At 29.7% G+C, this 22,382-nt stretch overlaps 1 pseudogene; it reads right to left on the bottom strand.

Moving 5' to 3' along the window:
- Positions 1-10,882: 10,882 nt before the first annotated feature.
- Positions 10,883-18,681, bottom strand: LOC142317785 (hexamerin-like; annotated as a pseudogene).
- Between the last annotated feature and the right edge of the window lie 3,701 nt (positions 18,682-22,382).

The raw sequence follows: 22,382 nt of genomic DNA, 5'->3' as shown, positions 1-22,382 counted from the left end.
TTGCGATAGAACTTTGAAGAAAATAAAAACTATTTATGAAGTCAATTGTTTCTTTTAATTGAAGTTTGTGACAATTTTAGTGGGAAAATGAGCAGAGAGGTTATAATCTCTAGAATGTAAAAAAAAAAAAATATTAATAACTGGTGGACAAATTAAGTAAAACAAATGCTGAGTTGTAAAGAAACATCAAATTTTTTTTGTGCGTTGGCATAGAAGGGTAACAGATAAACTGAGGGATTTGTAGAGACCAACCCAATGGCAACTATTAACAAATCTAAAGGATGTAAACAAGCCAGGAATAAATTAAAATAAATAGAATAGCCTGAGAAAGTCCTAAATATTCCAGCTGCTATGTGAAGAATTAAACCGGAGAGCTAGGGCTAGATGGACAGCCCCCTGCAGAGCTGTGGTTCGTTCGCGCTTGTGTGTACGGGCTATGGTGATGATGTACGAGGACTCTCGAACACCTGAGCCTGAAGGCATCCTTCGGGGCTGAGAGTGCTTCATTGTGGCCCGGCTCCGGTGGAAAGAAGTGGTGAGATAGTCGGTTTAGTCGGTTGGGTGCAGGTAGTCTTAACAACATCTAGCGGAACCTGTGTGAGTTCGACACAACCCCATTTATGGGGTGTGCGTAAATGGCATTTCTCAGACTCATCGATAACAAAAAAATTTGAAAATGTTTTTGCAAATATTATTTTTTAATCGTTAAAATGTGTCTAAGAAAAATAAAACCTTAATTAGGCGAAATCTTGAGATAATGAGGATGATGACCTTGCTCTACAGCCTCTTTCCCTTGACTTTTTAAGTTGAAATTTAATGTCATCAATACCCCATATATAGAAGTAATCTGATCAAGTTTGGTCAAAATCGGTCGAGTAATCCTGGAGATATAAGGGGATTTAATGATGTAATTTAAGGTGATTGACGCTTGTTTTGTCCTAGAAACGTCCTGAAATGATCACCGCGATATCTTTATTCAGCAAAGAGTGGTATCCTAGCGAGTGAAGACGTGTTTTCGGTTCTCGGTAAATTATTGATTTCGCAAAACGGTTGAAAAAAAAGGAACAACAGGTTTGTGTCAAATTATGTTCAAAAACCGGGATATCAGCTTCGGAAACTTACGAACTCTTAAAAACAGGTTTTGTGCGTAAATAACTGAGCCCGTGAAATTTTTTTATCTGGTTCACCAGATTTAAAGATGGCCACGAATCAGTCGAAGATGACCACAGTCCGGCCGCCTTCCGTTTCAAAAATCAGAGTAAACGTTGTGAAAGTTTGCGATTTGGTATCTTTGGCCGTAAAATTACAATTAAGGAGATGGCTGATAAACTGAATTTAAGTTTCTTAAGGTTCAATCAATTTTAATTGAGGATTTGAAAATGTGTCGAGTGTCCGCGAAGTTCATTTTGAAATTGTTGTCAGGCCAGTAGGAATAAAACCGGCTTGAAGTGTCATAAAAGTTTTAATCAGGTTGAAACCAACCCAGATTTCTTAAAAATGGTAATTATAGGCTACGAATTCTTGTGTTTACGGGTATGATCCGAAAGAAAGCACAATAAACGCAGTGGAAGGGTCCAAGTTCGCCACGATTGAAAAAAACGCGACAAATTCGGTCGAATGTGAAGACAATTTTGGAGGTTTCCTTCGATTCTACGGGTATTGTGCATCAAGAATTTGCCCCTAGGGGTAGGCAGTCAACCAGAAATACTATAAAAGTCCTTCAGCGTTTACGCGAAAATGTGCGGAAGAAAAGACCCGCACTTTAGCGAGATAAGAATAGGGTCCTGCACCACGACAACGCATCTGCACATCCTGCGTTCTCGATCGATGAATTTTTGGCCAAATTCCTGTTTTTTCGCAACCTGCCGACTTTTACCTGACTGCTAAATTGAAATTTTCGCTGAAACGAAACCGATTTGTTTCACGCGAAGACATACAGGCAAATAAGGAAAGGGTTTTTAATACTCTTAAGAAAGAAAATTTCCAGGAATGCTGCTTAAAGTGCAAACACCGTTAGAGTCGGTGTGTTGAGTCAGAAGGGGATCCATCAGAGCAGTCTGCATAACAACCGTTTTGAAATTACTGGCTCGATCTCTAAAGTTTCTAATCAGATTTCTAGATAAATTAGCCGGGAAAATAGTAACAGCTATTTAATAACTTATTAATTAATTAATTGATTTTTTTATCTTCTATAAATGTTTTGAAGTTTTGTGAAAAATGAAATAACTGAAAAACGTCTTCCATTACCAATTTATCCATTTTCTGTTTCATTTTTTTAAGGCGACAGATTATTACCGTCTAATAAACAGTACAAACTATCATTTTGTATTCTTCCGAACAGTAAAAAAAATACTAAACATATATAACATAATTAGGTTTTACAAGACAAAATATTATACTCAGTTAAAATATGAATACCGTTAACAAAATTTCAGAAAAAGGCAAATAACAGAATATAGAATAAAAAATATGAAACCAAATTACTCCGCCCTTTGTAAAGTATTATCCTCCGCAATTATTAGCACTGCAAGTAATTAATAGCAGTTGAAAAGGTCGCTCACAAACGAAGAAGTTTCGAAAGCTAAACGGATGTTAAAATTCACAATTCAAAAAATAAAATTGCATAACATATGATAAAAACATTAGATTTCTAAATTGCCAATATACTTCCGGAATAAAAACGGGTCTCTTTTTACATCACACGAGTGTCCACTTTGCTAGCTCTGAACGTAGACGGCAAAGGATTTATTTCTTTACAACTATAGTCTCGTTCCAACTACTTCCGTTGAAGTATAATATCATTAAACTATTATGAAGCTTATTTTGACATGCTTAAGCCGTAAAAACAGGAATTCAGACATACATAGCTTGTTTGACTTAAATATCAAAGTCTTGCCAAGGTGGATGATTTATACCGTATAAGTTACTAAATATTTAAGTATGTGTGTATGACCTTTTGGTTTTTTGAGTAGCTGAGGCCAGTTTCTATTGAAATGGTAATAAAATCTGGGTTTTGTAATAATAATGGTTCATTTGATAAATATTTTTACATAATTCAATACATTTAATATACTCTACGTATTCAACATTTATTTTAGCATTTCTCTTTAAACATTTAGTTAATGGTTTTGTTATATTCACAGTTTTTAAAAAAATTTCGGTAGTAATCTAATAATCGTAAAAATCCTTTTATACGTATCTTTCTTAGTATTTGGTATTGAATATCCTTTTATTGCCTCTACTTTTTTTTGGTCCGACTTAATTCCATCTGATGTTACAATATGTCCTAGGTATTCTACTTCTTTCCTTAAAAATTGATTTTGTCTGTATTTTAAAATTTGCAAATCTGAGTCTATCAAATACTTCTTTTACTCTTAATTTATGCTATTTTAAACTAGTAGAATACATAATAATATCTAAATAAACTAAACAAATTTCATTCTGTATTCCACGTAATACACGATTCATAACTCTTTGAAATATCGGTGGTGATTTTTTAATCCAAGGGGCATTCTTAAAAATATTGTAATGTCCTTTCTCAATCGAAAATGCGGTTTCTCTATACTATCTTGGTTCATTTCTACTTGGTAAAATTCTGAGGCCAAATGTAATGTAAAATGTTGAGCCCTGCCTAATTTATCCAAAATATCCGTTATGTTTCGTAATGGAAATTTATCATCAATTGTTTTAGCATTTAATACCTTTAAGTCAATTACTATTCTGTATTTTTGTTAAAAATATTGAATATTATGCCTAAGGCATCGAGTTTTTTTCGGTACTATCCATATTGGTGAATATGAAGGGTGAAAAATTGTTGTTTTTTTTACATATCATTAATTTGATTTTCTTCTTCCTTCCTACATTTTTCAGGGTATCTGTAATTAAGAGTGTATACGGGTATTCCATCTGTCGCCCTAATTTTATGTTTAATTTGATTGGTAAACGTTAAATCGTTTCCATCTATTTGAAAAATATTTGTATATTCTTTTATTAAATAAATTAGTTCTTTCTCCTTACTATTCAGATGATCGATTCTAATTTTTGATAAATCTAACTCTTTCATTTGATTAATTAAATTATAATTATTATTAGTGTTTTCCTTATCTTTATTTATAATATTATTATTATTTATATTTTTATTACTGGTATTTCTCTTACTTTTCATAATTTTCGGCAACCGAGTATTATCTATCATTGTTTTATTAGCTCTTTTCTTCATTTTTTAATTAAATTGTAATTATTACTAATTCCTATCATACGAGTATTTTCCGGCAACGTATTACTATCATTTATATCATTATATGTTTCATTATTCTCATCAATAATTTATTTAATTAATTTTAATTTTAAATTACTTTACTTTATTAATTTCGCTTATTTTCAGCAACATGTTTTTATTATTTCTATCATTTTTCTTTCTATCATACTTATTAGTATTTGGCAACATTATTATAATATTTATTTTAGTTCCTTTCCTACTTCTATGCTTCTGTTTACTAAAATTATTAACTTCATTATTATTATCCTCATCAGTAATATTTGACAACACATTATTATTCCTACACTACTTATTATTATTATTAGTATAATTATTACGCTTATTAGAATTAAAATATCATAATCCGTTAATTATACTACAACATTTAGTATAATTTCTACATTGGCAACTTATTTCTACCAATATTTTCTGTACAACATTTATTAATATCGCGCTTTCTCTTTTTATTATATTTATTTTCATTCTTTATAACATTTGACACCCTATCTATAAAATTCGTTACTATTATTATTATTATTATTATTATTATTATTATTATTATTATTATTATTATTATTATTATTATTATTATTATTATTAACATTTAGAAACATTCTACATTTATTATTATTATTACTTTTACTATTTTTCTTCCTAACACATTTATTAGTATTATCTTTATTATACAAGGGGTTTATTATATGTCTAGGGGTTCTACATATAGTGCCATATTACATAATATTGTTTTATTTACCAGTATAGGATTCGTAAATATACAATAAGCTTCACTATCTTTGACATTGACAATGCACTAAGAATTTTTAGGGAGTCTAAGTTCCTACAATTTAATACTGCTTGTCCGGTTTTAATCTTATACACAGGAAATTTAATGTTACGTTTTGTACGTGCTTCTATCTGATATACATTTTTACTATTAACAGCTGTGTTTTCTGTGTCCACTTTACTCGTATTAAAATAATGTACTGGCTTTACAATATCTTTATATGTTAATTTATTATTTACAAAATCTAAATTAATTCTCATTCCTTTCAAATTATCTAACCCTAACAATAAGTCAAAATCTTTATGGAAGTCAAATAAATAGTATTTATTCCTCGTTCTGCCTAATATTGGTATTAACCTAATAAATTTTTCTTTGCAAGTGCCTTATGTTGTGGTCACTTCTAATTGCTCTTTGCCTAAATATTTTTTATAATATTCATTTCCAATAAACGTTTTTACAAAAGACCTGGTACTTCCAGTATCAATTAAAATTCTAAACGTAGTGCGTGATCTATAATATAGATCACTCATCTTTCTGGGTGTAAATTCATTACTGAAAATTTGTTCCGAGGCTTGTATCTCCTAAAAAATTACCGTTGTTTAATTTTTTATTATTATAATTATTATTTCTTAAATTAATTCTACTCATCTGTTCAGTAATATTATATAAGGTTCTTTTAATTTTTCGTTTCTGGACCTATCTCTCGCCGGTTGATATACGAGTAGTTTCGGGTTTTTATTCGGAGGTTATAATGAGTTTTTTGTATTTATTGGTGTTTCCTGCATTCGTTTAAATAATGGTCGTTGAGTGGGATTTTGGAAAGGGGTTTTTTGGTAAAATTGGGTTGTGACTGATAGTAAGGTTGTCTATTAAAAGGTGGTCTTTGGAACTATGTGGTTTTAGGAATATAACCTTGGTAATAATTGGGGAATGTTGGTGTCTGATATTTATAGGTATTTGGATTTCAGGTCGGAGCAGCTTTCTTTGCAATTTAATTACTATTATTATTAATAAAATTATACTTATTTATCTTAAATAGAAAAATCATTAGTTAACATACTTAATGCCTCTTCTAAAGAATTAGGGGTTTCGTTCGCATTGGTGATCCTAACGGTTCAGCTAAGCCTCTTAATAACACTCTTAATGCTGACATTTTTACATATTTATTCAAAACATTAGCTATTGTTATTTCTTTATTTGTAAGATATGCTATTTGCATGTTTAATAACTTTTGTATACGTTCATAAAACCTAAAAGGAGTTTTATTATTATTCTGTTTTAACACTACTAATTCTAAATTTAATATAAAACAATCTCTTTTGCCGAGATATCCATTTAATAGTATCTGCCTGACATTCCATTTATAACGATTTGATCCTATTACTAATTTTAATGCAGGTGATTTTATTTTAAATATAATTGTCGAAAGCAATATTCATTTTGAAAGTCTTCCGAATTATTGGCGATATAAAGTGTTGGACTAATTTGTCACACAAAATAAGAAAGTGATTTAAAACTAACGGATCACCTGAAAATTTGGGTAACATATCCAAATAATCTATTATTAATACTGGTACTGCCATTTTTAAATGTTAATTATACTATGTACACAGATTATATATATATTTAACAAAAAATATCAAAATACTTCTTATTACTATTTAAATATTTTTCATACTTACAGCACTATTTTTATCATGACGTATTTGTTGATTGGTTACCTTCGTTGATTGGTTGAGTTGTCGATATAGAGATGGTTTCGATGAGCGGGTTGTCGATCAGGATTATATTCACTAATTCTGCCAACTGGAACAACTTGTAGAGATGTCCTCTATTCTACGTCGCTAAAGTTCGAAGATTGAATCGACCAGGTACTTCCCCGTACTTTGTCAATTGCGTCTTCAATGTGGATTCCGTTGAATAATAACTCTTATTCTCATCGTCCGTTGCACCTCGTAAACGATTCGATGACTAAAGAAATTATAAACATTAATTTCTCGAGATGACTATTTATTTAGTTCACCTTGTTAATGGTTTAAAAAAAAAGTTCGATTATATTTGCTAACCATTCTCAAGGTGTCCTACCGATTGCGCCAGCTATGTTAAAACACAACGAATGAATGTTTTTAAAACAATCTTTATTTTTATTAAATACTTAATAGTATACAATTTTCTTTGATATACACGCAAATACTAATTACATAATATAATGTAAGTTATGCGTACATGCTAACTTTACAGCAATAGGACGATGATGTGCACCGAATGAGTGCCTTTCATAGACCAACTAATTATTCTTACAGTTATCAAAGGGTGCATTGCATTCCATCACACGGTGGATTTCTTAGCGTTTTAGTGATATGCAACACACGTGGCCTATGGAATGCAATGCGTCAGGATTTTACTGTAACATAATTTATATATATCTAAGCAGGTAAAAAAGTAAAAATAAACATTAAAACATATCAACCAATGAGTGATAGCATGAAAAGTCTTGTGACAAGAACCTCTGTTTAAGCAGTGTTGGTGACACTGGTTAAGTAAACATAGATATGAAGGAAAATATGAGACCTGTCCTTTTTCACCGCAAGATGACATATTAAAAGGTTTGGTTTCTTTTATTAAATATTTTATCCCAATAGTTAGGGATTAAAACATTATAAAACCCGTTTATCTAACATAATTTTTATTTTTATATTAAGTTTTACTCTCGTCGAGTTCAGGTAACGCATTTAATACAATTGTTTGCATCATAAAGGGATAGATTCATTTATTACTTTACACTGTTTATCCCAGTAGGCTGTTTCTTATGGTTATATTTCGTATAATGCGTCGGAAGTAAAAGAGGCACCGACAGACTAAGGTGCTTTCTCTGAGAATTATGGTGGTCACTATTAAGCCATTCTCTACGGTTTACAAAGTAAAAATGTCACTTGTAAGGCTGAATATCAAATGTAGGACCTAACATAATTGTTCACGTAGGTGACCTGAAAGGAATCATAAGTTACATTCAAAATCAGCGTAGCCATTCTGAAGAATAACAAACGTTATATGTTACGCATAATAGGTTAGGTAAGGACTGTATACGTTGTTTTGATTTAGTTCTTAATGTAAACAAACTGAATCCATAGTGGTAATGCAGTCATAACGAAATGACCCATTTTAATTAATACATAATAGGTGACTGTATCCAATTTGTTTATAATAAGGCCATTTATACGATGAGTTTGTGGCACAGTTTTAGTTCCGGAACATGAGTATGTTGCACGAATTGCGCATGTTCTTATTGATTGGCAATTTGATGAGCTAATTCAATTCGTTTGAGAACCTATATTAAGATAGTACTACTTAATATTTATTTATCATCTTATTTCTTTTCAAAATGAAACTTACACATTATAAACCTCATACGTACTGTAATATTTTGTTTTGGTCTCGTATTATTCTGTATCTCAGTATTCAAAATGAGGATTTAAATTAGATTTAGTCGGTCGTTTTAATGCTAAGAACATCAAACTATGTTATTTTTTTTGTGTGATTCTTTGATTAATTAGGACAATGATCAAAATAGTAGAAAAATACATCAAGATCGTCATAAATTTTATTAATTTAGTGGCTAATTAAAAGCTTCTATTTAACTCGCTTTAGGAATAATCAAATCTTGCAACTGCTATAACTTTTGATCTATAGTATGAAAATCAATGAAATTTTGTACACGTATGTAACTTGACAATACAGAAGTACGCTGTCGGAATTTGAAATGACCCACCCCACGCGCTACCCCTACGCTAAATTCATACATTTAGTTGAAAATTTTCATTTCTCATGAACTATCGTATGAAAATGATTGAAATTTGGTACGCGTATATAACTTCGATGTGTAAAAATAAATATTTTTACTTTTTTTTAGTCTTAAAAATAATACCAAAAAAAAATTACAAAAATATGATTACATATAAAAAATTATTTTTCAAAAAAGTTTTTATTTAACTAATATTAATATTAACATTGATAAAAAAAGGAAACAAATTAGAAAAACCCTCTAAAAAGTAAAAAATAAATTATATAAATATCTAATAAATAACCAATAAATAAAAAATAAATAAATGTAATAAAATGTTAAATTTTTAAATTAAAAGTAATGAAAACATTTAGTTAAATAAAAGCACGGCGCAGTTTTTATAACAATCTTTTCGACTAAGTATTTATAGAAATTTGCTGTATTTTAAAATATAATTTTTGTTTAACGAGGTTGTTTAGTATATGTCTATACTTTATTTATCTGTAGTAAAATAACTCAAGTTTTAATTCTTTGATGGTTCAAATTTGCACCGAGATTAAAAATAAAAATTAAATTTAGAAATCTTGCACAAAGTTATTACATTTTGACGGTAATCTGAAAAAATATTAATTATTATCATTATAATAATTGCAATCGGAATTATGAATTCATTAAATAAAAATTCATAATTAATTAAAATGAAACTTTTAGCGGAAAGAGTGCGTTCAATTTGGCTTAGAATTCGAAGATGAACTTTAATTATGTGAGAACTCCTACAAAGAAAACGAGTGGGTGCATTTTCTCAGATTGTTACTTGTAGCTAGTCAGTCTCAACTGGAGAGGTTCCAGCAGACCTTTCCGCCTCCTCGGTCGTTATTGAAAATGAAAATGAAGATTAATTGTTGTAAAAATAATGTTGTGTTATTTTAAATAAATTATAAAAACCGCACCACGCTTTTATTTAACTAAATATTTTCATTACTTTTAATTTTAAAATAAATAATTATTACATTTATGTATTTTTTATTTATTGGTTATTTATTAAATATTTATATATTTTATTTTTTACTTTTCAGTGCATTTTTATATTTGTTAATATATTATATTTTTTTGTTTAAAATTCTCAGTTTGATTTAATTCTTACTTTTTACTTTTTAGAGGGTTTTTCTAATTTGTTTACTTTTTTTATTAATGTTAATATTAATATTAGTTATTGTTTAGTAAGGTTAAATTACATAAAATATTTTTTTTCTAAATATTTTTAAAAAGGTCTTCCAGAAATGATTGAGGAACATTAACCGAAATCAAATTTTCTTCTATCTTTAGGTTTTCCGTTTCACTGATATTTTGTAATCTGTTCACTTTTTTAAAAGAGACTATATATATGTATTAGTAATGTGTTGCTTTAACATGTAAATAAATTAAATTCTTTTCAATGTTCAGTGTTATGTCGATCGACAATTTCTACCAAAATGAATGATTGGTGAATTATTTTATTACCTTAAAAGAAATTAAATATTTAATCTACTGAAATTCATGTAAAATATTTTTTTGGCGATTGTTTTAAATTTTAAAAATATCTGATGTTTAAGAAATAAAAAGTGTGTAAAGATTTAAAGAATCTTGTTAAAATGACGGGTGATTTTAAAAAGTCCGTTGAACTAGTAACAGAGAAACATTTCAGATATCAAGGAGAAACTATTAGGTAAAAATAATAATATTTTTAATTATGAAATGATAGTTATTTTATTTACGACCTAATCGGATTTACCATTTACTAATTGCAATAATTCCAGTGCCAAGTAGACAGTTTAATTTATCTATTTTAATACTTAAGTAAAATAATCGTAATTATATTACGGTTAATAAGTAAACTTTCGTTTGTGCGGTTTTTCTGTAAGCAACAAAAAAGAGGAAAAAAACATAATAAGAAGATAATATGTTGTATTTAAGTGTTTATTTTTTTATTAATAATCATTATACACAAATTAAGAAAAATTTTACATGTGTATTTTATAAGTTAGATTTAATAACAGATGATACGTGTAAAAATCTGTGTTTAATTCTGGTTATTATTGTTTTGTCCATTATGATAGATGGTGACAGTCTTAAAGTACTGGTTTGGAGTATTGTAGTAGGTGTCCTGAACCGGTCTGTTGAACGGAAAACCGAGGGATTTGTTGTCGTAGAACTGAATGTCGTACATTTGGTTGTTGTAATTTTGATTATTGCTTCCATTGTTGTTATCACTACTCTCGTTGTTATTGTTTCCATTGTAGTTGTCATTCTGGTTATTGTTATTATAGTTTACATTATTGTTGTTTGAATTTGCTTCAGTAATAATTGCGTAAAAAACAAAGTCTTGTCCATCTGGTTTACCTTTCGGAAGCTGTGATCGCTGAGGAAACCCCCAAAATTTGTTAGCAGCCTGCAACAAAATTATGTTTTACAAATTTAGCTATTAAGCGAATTAAAATTATGAGAAAAATAGCAGGAATTGCAAGTTTGCAGTAAAGAATAATTTTTATAAAACCGAAAAAATTGCATTTATATAGAAAATAGCATTAACGGTATTGAGGTTATCGGTTAATATGGTTTTTATGGGTACGTATAGACTAAATGACGTGTATTGCCCAAAATATTCAGATTTTTTTTTAACATTTTTTGTAAAATAAACAGTAGTAGCTTGTAGTTTATGAACTCGTGAACCGTAGGAGAGTAATTTATACGTGTTACTGGAGTACGATGACAAAATAAGCCTAAAAGGTGAGAGTCAGTGAAAGTTAAAATAAAGTACTGGTTCTAGAACCATAATGGAACTTTTATTTTTGAGTTCTGGAACTTCCTGTTTAAAACAGCGGGCACAATTTTTGAGAAGAATTGTGAAACCATGTAGGCAGTTAATAACTATTGTTTGAGATGTGGAATAGATTAGGATTCTTAAAAAACGTTTTTAATCACTGACATTAAATTTCTTATCATAAAAGTTATATCCTACTCCGGCAGACTAAAATCTACATTCTTGTGCTTCGATATTTCTGTAAGCTAAACAAAAAAATGCTTTCTATATCACTTATAAAACTGATATTTTTACAAACCTGATTTGCGAAGAAAGCTTGGTTTCCTTGTTTTGCCTGTTGGAGTTGGTTGTAAATTTGTTGGAAGCTTGGAACATCATGTACGTAGAGTGGAGACTGTTGAGAGTTTCTTTGAATTACATTCTGGCCGTTATTCACTACAAAATAAGAATGTTATGGATTAAAAGAGAAACTTGATTTAATTAAATTTAATTTTTGTACATTTCAGAAAGTAATACTGGCACGACACATCATAATAGCAATTTATTTTACAATCAGCAGTTTTTTATTCCAAACAATATTTTATCTAAACCAAAATGATAAATTAAATTTTGCATTCAAAGTATGTTGGTGAAACTATGCAGATAATCATATTACAAAAGAACAATAAAGAAAAGAATTCAGGTTTTATTTTATTTTCCTAAAAATTATTCATATAAATAAAAGTACGTACTTCATTTATGAAGTTCTCTAATCTCAGTATCAAACATACTAATTACTAATGCAATTATAATTGAACATTGTTATTTGTATCAGAGTTTGAGATATTTTATACCTTTATATGTAATAAATAATTTATAGTTGTATTGTAGTAATTAATGTGTGTGTTTATAAGTGTTAAAGTTATATGTGAGAAAAATTGTGTACATACGTTGGACTGTGAATTGATCAAGCTGGACGAAGTACTGGCTGGCTTGTGAGAGAGTAAACTGTTGTCCGTTGGAATCGTATTTGGGTCCAATGAAGACACGGACGACGGCGTTTCTATTTCTGTTACTCTGGACGTTTAACTAGTAGTTGAAGGGTTGGTTGGTCAGTCTCTGGAATTTAACGTAGTACTGGCCGTTGTTATTATTCGAGTTCTGATTGCCGTTGTTGTGATTATTTACTGCATTGTCAACGTTTACGTTGAAGTAATCGATGTAGGTGACTAAATGAGAAACATCAAAGGTCTGAATTTTCACTCCAGGGAAATTAAGCTGTAAATTAGAAGATTAAATTCATTAAATCGTACATTATTTAAAAAGAGGGTTTCAGATTCGAAGAGTTACATAATGAGTTAAAATATTTTAAAAGAGAGTTTTAGGTTCGAAGTTAAATAATGAGTTAAAATAAATTTTGCTGTTACGGTACGTAAATAAAACTTAAACTATTATACAGCATTACCTCATTGGGGTTGTAAGGTCCAAGATTGTTCTGGAAATTGTAAAATATCTGGTTCAATTTAGCCAAGAATTGCTAGTAGGCCGGATCCCTTGAGGCAGTGGCGAAATTGGCGGCTGCACCTGAAGCTACTCCGTTTTGGTTGTTAGGGTCGACGATGAAACCGATGGCGTTCTTACCGGCGGCAAAGTAGTTACCGTAGTAAGCAGAGTTTGGAGAATCAGCAGGGTTAGCGGCGATATTGGCTAATATTCCAAGACCGTATTGATTGTTGATGTTGGTCTTACTTCCATCTGGCTGTAAAAATTACATCTCAGTTTTAACGTACATTCATATTAAGCGAGTACTAGTTCACATCTGCAAAAACATTACCACACTCAAAATGCGTTCTTGGATAAAATAATAAATATTATTAACGAGTCACACATTCTAAGTAGAAAATTCATTAAAAATTACTTACGTTTTTAACGAAACCGGTATCAGCGACTTCTTGGAGACGTTGTTCGTAGACTTCAGGGTTCTGTGCTTGGTTGTTGTTTGGTTCCTGAGCATTGTTGTTATTGTTATCGTTTTTCTGCTGCTGCTGGAAATAAGTGTTTGGTGGGCGAGCAGGGACTGCCTGACCATTGGCATATTGAAGGTTTGGATTGTAACCGGGCTGCAAAAAGCCGTTATAATTACTTTAAAAAATAATAATACAAATTTTATAGTTTGGTTAAACTATCTGTATTACTACATGAACAAAAAAATAAAAATAAAGAATGTTACATATAAAAATGTTGATATCAAAATTTTAAATTACATTTATGTTTATTTAAAATATCACTTGACATGATGATTGGATATAAAAAAAAACAATTTGTTTTTTACAATATTCGGTAAAACTTAGTAAAGCGTTAAAAGTAACTCATAAATTATTATTACCTCAATTTTGTCGTTGAAATTGATTGGCTGTGGAATTGGAAGGTTGTTAGAGAGCCTTTCGAGGACATAGCGTGCGTAGAACTGTTGGTGTGCGTAATAGAAAACTTCTCCGCGTTTGGCCACTTTGTAGTTATAATAATAATTATTGTTATAATTTTGATTATTGTTATTGTTAAAGTTGTTGAAGATGCTGTCGAAGTAATTATTGTTATTATTGGCGCCAAAGAAAGCAGGATTTTGAACGTGGAATCCAGCGTGGTAAGCGTTGATTCCGACATCTTCAGTGAAGTAGCTGACTCGATTTTCTGGGTTCTCGGGTGTACCTGCATTATTGTCCTGGGATCCGTCATTAACAGCGAAAACGGCATTGGGGTTGTGTGGGCCATAATAGTAGTATCTGTTGTTATTTCCGTTGTTGTTATTTTGACCATTGTTGTTGTTGTGCTGGTTAGAGTAACCATTGTAGTACTGGTTGTTTTCATTCTGGTTCGTGTAGTTAGCATAAACATAGGCATACGGGGAACCTATAACATAGAAACGTCAAAACAGTATTATATTCGTTGTAAACGTGATAATAATATGTATTAAAAAAAATTTATATTTGAATGCTAGTGAGCGCAAAACTTGTAGAAAAATGAAATAGGAATTACAGTCACAATAGATATCTATAGAATGATTGTGAGAAATGTGATGAATTATTTTTTCTAAAACTTAGCATTTCAAAATAAAGCTAGCAATTATCTGGCATTATGATCAGAATATTATTACTACTATTCGGAAAATCTGTAGATTATAAAATGATTATGTATTTAATTTTAATTTTGATTCTCGATGTTTACAGCTTCAAGATACTTAGTTGCTACTAGCAAATGTAGGAATAACCAAGCTGTGCTAACTAAATAAAGTTGCTAATAAAAAGTAATTTACTTTAATTTCACGATTTGTTATCAAATTTATCTATGAATGGAATATATGAGTTTGCGAAAAAAATTGTTGTACAAACAATTTTCCTGTGTGATATCTTATGCTTATATTATACAAGCCATACTATTTGAAAATAAGTAATTTTAGTCCATTGTGTTTAATTAATTTATTTTTGTTAATTTACCCTGGAACTTAGCTTTGTAGATCTGTTGGATAGCTGTAGCCGGAACAAAATCATGAGGTACTATTTCATAGAGAGCAGGAACGACAACACCTTGAGTGGCTGGATGGTTGAGGACTGCAGCTGTGAAAGCATAAGCAAATTGTTGTGGATTCATCCATTCTCTGGCCCATGCAGCGGCCGCCTTAAATGTGTTCCAGTCCTGAGCGCTGTAGAAGAACTGGAAAAGCTGTGCTACCTGATTCTGATGTTGTTGGCTGGTTGGTGTAAAAGCTTCATCCTTAGGAAGGAAATTATTTTGTGCAAAGTTGTTCAAGAAGTGTTTGACAGCGGGCTGGTTCTGAAAAACAAACATACAGACATTTTATGAGTATTAAAATAAAAGGATGTGCCCTTGCTACTTTCATTCTAGATTTATAAATCAGAAGTTTTTAATTTTGTCATCTTATTTTATATTATTTTAGTTAGAATATAAAAATTTATTTCCACTTAAATGTTTATTTAAACAATAAATTTAACGTATTACTTTACATTATCTATCCCAATATGTTTTTTTGCCGCTGTGATATTTATTAAGCACCAGAACAAGAAAAAGAGTCCTAGAATTTCTTTCTCTGAGGTTAAGTTCACTATACAGCAACTACCTGAGGTGTCACTTGTTGGGCTAAATAACGCCTTCATTTCTGTGTATTTGGCATGGTGATATGCAAACATCTTTTATTCGTTGAAAAAGCCAGTTGGAAAACTTTTTTCTCCTTGCTATCTTTAGTAAGCTTTACTCTAGTATACATCATTTTTGGGAGTGATTTATGGCTCTCCAACAATAAATTTGGCTATGTCACTCAACATACAAAAAAAAGAACACTAGAAAAAAATTTTTTTGCATCAAACTAATTGGTTTTTAAAAGTTAAAACCATTCTTCACATTCTCAATTTCACCAAAAACTGTATATTTTTATTAGATGTATACTTTATTAATTCTGGTAGATAAATTATATTCACGAGTATAATTTAGTAATTTTGCACAAAAAAGTAGATTTCGATTTTAAAGAGGCTAATTACAAAAATATTGTGTTGTTTCATTATAGTTTTAAAAATAAGTTAGACTGGCTCTATTTTAAGCTTTTTAAGCAAATGTCAGATAATTGTTGCGATTAACTATAACCGTAGACATCACTGTCAATGATTATTAAAGTAATTACAATAAGCGAGTTAAAAGTGCTTTTATTAGTACAGAAATTTTTGTATGTGATAGACTTACGTAAAAATTGTTGGTATTTTGATACGGGTTGAAGTTCCTTCCGAGTTGAACAAGATCTTGATAAGAATTTTTGTGCTGTAAATTAGTGAGTAATCTTAGAACATTATGCTGTCTTTCAAAAAACTGTTGGTAACCTGTAAAAAGATGTAAATTCGCAGTCAGAATGAATACAGAAATAATTAGTGTTATCGGAAATTAAGCGTGATAAATCGCACAGAGTTTATGCCAATTATTCAATAATTTAATATCCAATTAATAATGGCGTTTAGTATTTTTTTTAATTTATATAATTTTTTATGAAATATATTTTCAAAACCTTGCAACTGAAAGTAGTTAAATGAAGTTTGTTGTATTTATTTTAAATTCCTTATTCTTTTTATTGTTAAATGTAGGTTTACGTTTTTAAATGTGATTTTAAATGCAGGTAAAATTTTTAGCCCAAATTTCGTGTACTATATTTTAGTAACAATGATATAATATTGAAAGAGTAATTTTTCTGTTATAACTGTTAAAATTTCACGGTAAAGTATTTTATTTTGCTTTATCCCTGTGTTAAGAATAATCCAGAAATTAAAAATTTATTAATTTTCATTTTTATAACGACTTAAGCAGATAGGATAATTACAATTTTCTGTTATTAAATTAAGGTTATTTGTGATTCTCCTATTTAAAATAATTTCATCGAAAAAATAATGCAAACAAAAATTAACCGATCAAGAATGAAAAAACTATAATGGATTGACTACAGAACTGATTGATAGAAGTGCCGGTTTTTCTTTACGGTAAAATGTTTTTTGTGGATCAGAATTAGTTGATGAGAAAGTATCTAAATTGTAATTTTTAGAAAATAATTAAGAGGATAGACGGAAGACACTGTAAAACTTTTTCAATTATTTTTGTTTTTTAATATAGCTTTTACAATTATTAACTTTGAAACATATTATTTCTCTGTGTAAATATCGGTATTAAGGACGTACAGCAAAAGTGTCTAGTCGGAAGTCCGATCGTGTCTTTGTAATTATAACATTTTAAAAATATTTCTATCTTCCAGAATAAACAAATAGTAAATGGACGTACAACTGATAACATAAGTTTTTAATCATTTTATTCACAAGACCTTTCATTGCTACTTTAGCTACATGCAGGTTAAAGAAGTATTACATGTCTAAGATGTAAGAAAAGAATAACATAGAAATATTGTAAAAAATATGTTCTATGAATATATGTAAGTGTGTTAGGCTACCGTGAGTAAATGACTGTCTTTTAACTACAAGCGGGGTTGTAAAATTTCTGAAGATAATATGCTTATATTAGTCTTGGATCGAACTGTTAATGTTAATTTTTAAGATTTTAGTACGAGTTTTAAAACATTCATGTTCCTATTTTAAATTTCAAATTACCACCGAGTGCTCACTAACCGTGGAATATTATTCGGATCTTATTTAGGTTGTTAAACTTAAGAGACGATAATTTATGCTTAAACTTAAGTTTCATAGGTGAAATTCCCACTAATAGGATATGATTTAATAAATATCGTGTGATGCATCATTATTAATCATTGGAAAACTATTGTACGGATATAATACAAACTATTTTGACTAACCAATCAAATTTTTTTTTTTCTTGAAAAAGAAAAAAATATTCTCTTTCCAAATTAGCGTTGGTGACATAAAGTTTGTGATCTTCCTACATTATGATTGTCCTATTAAAACAGGAGACTTTACTAACGGCAGCTCAGATGCTAGTTCCGTAACTACTATTTTTGTCTGTGAAATGTCTTGTCATTTATTATGAGGATAAAAAATATATTGTTTACTGCACTTAAGGTTAGAATCATAATAAATATTCATGCGGGTGATTTATTCTTTTTCTTTTTTGAATGTTAGGTAAAATTTTAGCCTTAATATTAAGGATTGATGAAATTTTTCTTAAAAATAAACTAGGCGATTAAATTGAAAAATAATAGTTTTTTAACTTTAAAAAAATACTGCAAGTGTAAATAAATAATTTATTATTTCTACGTCATTAAACGTTTTGGAAAATAATATGGCTAATTCTTACGTATATCATTACTATAACTTAGAATAATTTAAAAATTAAATTTATAAAAAAAATAAGAAATCGTGAATTGTGATAATTAGTTGTTATGCATGTTTATAGACGATACAGCTCGATTTAAATTAGAACAAATAATCTGAAGTCATGGTTAGTGGCTTACCTTGGTTGTTGTTATAATTGTTGTAACCTGACACACCTTTCTGCTTTTGCAGGACAGATGCTGCGGTCAGGCTAAACACTACGTATAGCAGAACTACCGAGTACTTCATGAAGACTATAATACTTTGGCCATCCTGCTTCGGACCTTATATACGTTGCAGATTCTGTTTATCGTTACCGTATCACCTTCAAGGAGCTATCATTATATGACCCCCTAGATACCACTGACGAAACCATCTTCCCTTACATTGCTTAGTAACTCATATTGATAGCTTATATATATATATATATAAACAGCATAAATCTCTTTTTAATTATATTTAAAAAAATGTATCAACTTATTATTATGCGATAAAGTTATTTTCTTATTACAAAGTCAAAATATGTCACCATTTACTTTGGTTAGACAGTTTTATTTTAGGAAAGTGTAATAAATTGAATATTTTTATTTAAAATCAATCACTAAATTTCCCATCAGCTATAACATTAATAAATCGGACGCCCCTGTATAAGACAGTACTTAAAAATTATATTTTTGGGTAAGCTAAAGGCGGAAGCGGTTTTCATAGTTTTTAAATGTTCTGAACAATAATGTACCACTAAAAATAATAGCAAATAATTTTCATTTAAAAACTGGATTTTTTTTTGTGAATTATTCTACCACTTTTTTTTAATATTCCTATTGATTGTTGCATCAACAATTAAAGACATTAGCGACTTATCAGTGTAATGTAACTTTACCGGTAAATTTGTAGTCTTGAACAAACTCATGTCGACTACTTCTGAGACGTGTGGTTAAGTTAACCACCAAAGAATAGTGTTGTCTACCACAATTAATGTCACGAAAATATATCTTTTATTCAGTATTAGCACATTGGATGTTGAGGGAAATGATTATTTTTTGTATTTGTTTATTCAGAAAAATATTATTATTAAATATTAAATAAATATTATATATTATTATTATTATATAATTAAATAAATATTATTATATTATATATTATTATTATTATATAATTAAATAAATATTATTATATTATATATTATTATTATTATATAATTAAATAAATATTATTATATTAAATATTATTATTTTTTTGTAATTGTTTATTCATAAATCCAACCATAACGATGTGGGTATAAAATTTCATAATTTTACACCTTTGTATGAATTACATGAAGATTTTTGATAGCTAGAATAAATAATTAACCTTTTTCTGTTAATAAGTTTTAAAACAATACTATTCAACATAAAATTTGTATCTAAGATGTTAAACTACTTTTCTCACTGTAATTTGGGTACTGATTTCAAATATGCTATTGATATTGTGTTACCACCTAATTGTGTAAATTGTAAAGTTTTTTTATAACTAACTCATTTTGATCAAATACTGTTACAATTAAGAATAGTTTTTCTATTTTTACTTTATACATATATAGATACTAAAGGAACAAATATATATGCACTGTTTCATGCGAAGTAGGCTCGTATAAACATCTCTGTTTGATGACATCATGTAGATATCTGTTGTTGCCTACTACAGAGCTTAAAATCATATTCAGTCTAGCTTCATTTGTTTATTCTGTGTGTTGTTTCTCAGAGTTTTATTGTATTGCTATATTTTCATCAATTTTTTATAATACAAAAGTAATTTTTCTCGTTTTTATTTGCTACAACATGGCTTCTGCAAACGGTCGTGGATGTTCAAATCAACCAGACAATATATCTGTGGTAAATTTACGCCTAAATCTCAAAGAAAAACTGTTTCTGAATTGATAAAAATAGCTTTTAAATTCTGGACGACTTATCTTATTTGCATGTCGTGCTAAGTAATTCTAATTGAATGGTTGAAGGGGAAACAACGAACCATGCCGTTTGTAAACCTAAGGACCACTTCACCGACTGCTACTGTTGTATGACAAATATATTTGGATTTTCATTCAAAAATAAAAATATCATAAAATATGCAAATGTATCCTCACCTCTAAAGACGATACTACACGGAGAGAAGTTGCAAGCTGAATTTCTGGGTTCTAGACTGCAACAGTGGAAAAACATGTTACTACGTTTAGAACACGAAATAAAACTTTTTCAACTAATTTTATTATGAAAAATTCATTGTGCATTTGTACTGATGTCGATGGCCAGATGAAAGAGCTTGGAATTCAGCATATTTCTGAAGAATGGCGTCTTTTTATTGTCTCTTCTAAAATTAGCATGAAAGCAGTTTTATTGCATAATGGTAAAAAACAGCCATCCATTCCATTATTAGCTCATGCATTCGACAAGAAAGAAACGTATGAAACTATTTTATCAATATTAGAAGCAATAAAATACAAAGAGCATATCTGGCAAGTTTGCAGTGGTCTCAAAGTTGTTGCGTTACTAAAACAAGGTTTACAAGGTGGTTTAACGGAACATTGTTGTTTTATTTGTCTTTGAGATAGTGGTGATACAAAAACTAATTACCAAATGAAGAACTTTGTGGCTGGTGAATAAAATTTAAAGCATTTATCAATAATTGAGAGTGGTAAAATCATATTGTCGCCACTTCACACAAAACTCGGACTTATGAAACATTTTGTAAAGGCACTAGACAAATTTAGACCAGGATATAATCTTTTAAAAATGGTTTTTCCTAAATTTAGTGACGCTACGCTGAAGGAAGGTGTATTTACCAATCCACAAATCATTAAACTACTTAAGACTTAAATTTTGACGATAAACTTAGCGAATGTGGAGTAGCTGCATGGGTCTAATCCTTCAAAGACGTTTTTAGTGGATTTTTTAGGCAACAGAAAAGATGAAAAATATATTTTTTCGTTAATAAGCTGTTAGAAAACTACAAAAGTTTAGGATGTAGGATGTCATTAAAAATTCATTTCCTACACTCCCACCTAGACATTTTCCCGCAAATTCGGGCTCTGTCAGCGATGAACAAGATTCAAGATATTCTGATCATTGAGCATTGGTACCAAGGAAAATGAGATCCTGCAATGTTGGATGCCTATTGTTAGTTTTTGTTTAGATAAACTGATCAAACATCTTACAAGCGAAAAGGTTTTTCAACATATTTTAAAAATTAAAGGTAAGACAATTCCAATGACTTAGACTTTTAAAATTATTGTTTTAAATTTTTATTAATGTATATTTTTTATCTGTTTGAATAAACAAAAATTTAACAAATAAACAACTTTTAAATGGATGCACATAAATAATAATTTTTTAAAAATATTGATTTCACAATGATTGTACATTTATTGGCAAATAAATCGTATGTGTCTAAAAAACGTAACTTATCCAAATTCTGGTAACAGTTTTGAATTCAACACCCTAAAAATTAGTTAGAATCTCCATTTACGATTCCAGATAAACGAAAACCTTTTGTTTCGTTGACTAGTGTAATTAATTGAGCCAAGGTGGCTTCCCGGGCTCTTGGAAAGAGACCAGGTTAGTATTGCTGCCCAAACCAAGAGCAGATGATCAGGAAAAGTAATACAGGCTTATCTGTCTATTAAATGCACTAGGGAAACTGTATGAAAGACTGCTGGCGGGACGGGTTTGGGACGAGATAAACGGAGCTGGAGAACTATCGCCCAACCAATACGGGTTTGTCAGAGGCAAATCCACGACAGATGCAATCCAAAGGGTGACAACTTGGGCTAAAGACCGAGCCGCAGGGACGAGGAGGACAAGCGAATCCCGTTAATTATACTATAAGACGTCCAAAACGCCTTTAACAGTGTCCCCTGGCCGGCTGTGCTGGGGGCACTGAGGCAGAAAAACATTAATGATTATCTGATAGGGGTA

The sequence above is a fragment of the Lycorma delicatula genome, chromosome 1 (genome assembly GCF_047948215.1).
Source record: "Lycorma delicatula isolate Av1 chromosome 1, ASM4794821v1, whole genome shotgun sequence".
In the NCBI taxonomy this organism is placed as follows: domain Eukaryota; kingdom Metazoa; phylum Arthropoda; class Insecta; order Hemiptera; family Fulgoridae; genus Lycorma; species Lycorma delicatula.
Note: the sequence above shows the minus strand (reverse complement) of the source record. Positions and strands in the feature narration are given on the sequence as shown.